Raw genomic sequence first — 2,962 nt, 5'->3', positions numbered from 1 at the left:
CTAAACTTCCACACTTATGAGAGGAAAAAGAAAGAAAATAGAGGAAGTGACAACAATCTATGGGCGTGTTGAAATGGAGGAACTGAAGCATCATTTTGCATCAGACTCAGAGCTTTACGGCTCTGTGACATTCCCTTTGAATTGGGGAAACAAGGGGGAAAAAACCTTAAGGTCCAAAAGTGGAATATCAAGTTTTCCTCCCATTGCCAGCAGATGGAAAAAAATAGACCTAGAATCATAGGGCTGGAAGGGACTTTGAAGGTCTTCTAGTCAAACACCCTGCCCAAGGTAGGACCATCCTGTACAAGTCGATGTCCTCCAGCAATGGAGCACCCACAACTCCAGGAGGTAAGCTGGAGATCATCCAAGGAATGTTGACTGGTGGGAACCAAGAGATGTGCCTTCTCTGCCATAATCCCTGCCTTTTAGAATAATAATAATAATAATAATAATAATAATAATAATAATAATAATAATGATAATGATAATGATAATGATGATGATGATGATGATGGAAGGGACCTTGGAGGTCATCTAGTCCAACTCCCTGCTCAGGCAGGAAACCCTACACCATTTCGGACAAATGACTGTCCAGTCTCTTCTTAAAGACTTCCAGTGTTGGAGCATTTACCGCTTCTGGAGGCAGGTTGTTTCACTGGTTAATTGTTCTAACTGTCAGGAATACTTTCCCTTCTGCTAATCGAATGACCTCAACCTGTTTGCCTTCCATAAGACTGTAAAGACTTGGTTGTTTGCCCAGGTTTGGGACCCAGAGTATGTTAAGTGCCCTATTTCCTGACTGTATTAACATCCATATTAAGAACTTTACTGAGTGCCTTATCTATCTATCTATCTATTTATCTATCTATCTATCTATCTATCTATCTATCTATCTATCTATCTATCTATCTATCTATCTATCTATCTATCTATCTATCAAATTTCTATATCACCTATCACACTTGCATGCCTCTGGATGGTTTACAAATAAAACAAGTGATATAAAAGCTATAGTTAAAAATAAGTATACTATACAAAAGTGCATTTTGTATTGTTGTAATTGTTTTTACCCCTTATGATATCACTTGTTGAGATAGGTGGCTATAGAAATCAAATAAAATCAAATCAGTGAAGAAATAAATACTAAAATGAAGTGATCTGCACATAGAAACGAAGCCCTAAGAAGATACGGGAACAATATTTTTGCAAGAATAGCTATCATGATAGCTAGGTTCATGTTACATAGAATTAATATAATGTGGACTTGACAATGGTCTATGACCACAATATTCTGACCATCCACTACAAAGAAAGACAGCAGTACGTTCAAGGGTTGGGACTGAATCAGGTACCCTAAACTGGACATGCAAACAGTAGCTCTCTGAAAGATACCTTGGCACAAACTATTTACGCTCGTTTTATTACTTTATAAACCACTAAACCATTCCAGCAAGTGGCCCCATCCAACTGATTTCAAGTCATTTTCAAAAGTTAAATAGGATCAGGTTTAAGTAGGATTTGGATAGGAAAGTAGTTCTTCTTTATGCAGAATATGGTCTGGCACAAATATCTATCTTTTCCCTCTTTTGGAAACATCAGCCTTCAATTTCTTTGTGTACAAATCTCTGCCTCATTGTGGGTGCTTCCTTATGGCAGGGTCCACATGCATTCCTGAGTTGGCTGAAAAAGTATTTAATTCTTATAGCTTCCGCAGCTGATATCTAAGTTGGTATCTTTACTGTACCTCAGCAGTGGGGCTGAGGAGTGGACAGTCCTTTCAGATCTAATGGGGCATAGTTCCAGGACCGCCACTGGCAGATCTGCTGCCTTTCTTTCTCCAATGAATATTAAGCTACTTTCTATAAGGATGGCATGACAGTGAAGGGTTGAGAATCAATTATGGCCCACTTCAGCATGTCTTCCATCAGCCACCGCAAACAGAAAGGCAAATACAAGTTTGAACATCTTCATTGGTATATTGTCCACGTCCTGACAGTAGCCGGGAACCAGGTCAGTAATTAGCCTTGAGACTTGAATTCCAAAAGTTTATGACTTGCTTATGACATGAGCTGTAGGGACCTGCTACAGGAGAAAAGACATAGAATTGAAGAGACAAGGAATTCCATGAGTCAGAATGTCAAGCTGGGGGTTCGAAGGCAGGGCCAGGAGCATGTGTGAGAGGAACCCTTCTCTGGAGTATGGGAGTTGTGTCCAAGACTGGCCAAAGGCTCAAAAGAAGCTCTTAGAGAACTCCAGGGTGCCAAATAAGCTTGACTGAGTAGCTGCTTCCCTATTCTCTCAGTGCTGACCAACTTAGCTCAGCCCTTTTGCAGCTGCTGGGCAATGTGGTTTTGGGCTGGGTGTCTTACCAGCATCTGGTATTCCCCAATCTGAATCAGATCTCACCTCTTGGGGGAATCACTGTTTCCTAGAGCACTCCAGGAGTCTGGCTGCCTGTTGGTTCCTCGGACTGATGGTTGGTGGTATCTGCCTCTTCAGTCTCTGCCTCAGAACTCAGATAGAACCACAACTGTCAGCTCGTCAGGTAGGTCAGATCAAGAAACAGGCATCACCAAAGTTATATTTAACTATTTAACCAGTGGAACAGCTTGCTTCATCACTCGAGGTTTTTAAGAAGAGACTGGACAGCCACTTTTCTGAAATGATATAGGGACTCCTGCTTGAGCAGGGGGCTGGACTAGAAGACCAGGAGGGAAGTGTGTAGTGGGGTGCCCCAGGGCTCTGTTCTGGGCCCAGTACTCTTCAACATCTTCATCAACGATTTGGACGAAGGGATAGATGGGGAACTCATCATATTTGCAGACGACACCAAGCTGGCAGGAATAGCCAACACTCCAGAAGACAGGCTTAAGATACCGAAGGATCTGGACAGACTTGAAAACTGGGCACTAACTAACAAAATGAAATTTAATGGTGAAAAAAGCAAGGTTCTACATTTAGG

Source organism: Crotalus tigris, unplaced genomic scaffold (assembly GCF_016545835.1).
Source record: "Crotalus tigris isolate CLP2741 ecotype Arizona unplaced genomic scaffold, ASM1654583v1 scf7180000017639.5415321, whole genome shotgun sequence".
NCBI lineage: Eukaryota > Metazoa > Chordata > Lepidosauria > Squamata > Viperidae > Crotalus > Crotalus tigris.
The sequence above is the reverse complement of the archived record's forward strand: the minus strand, read 5'-3'. Positions refer to the sequence as shown.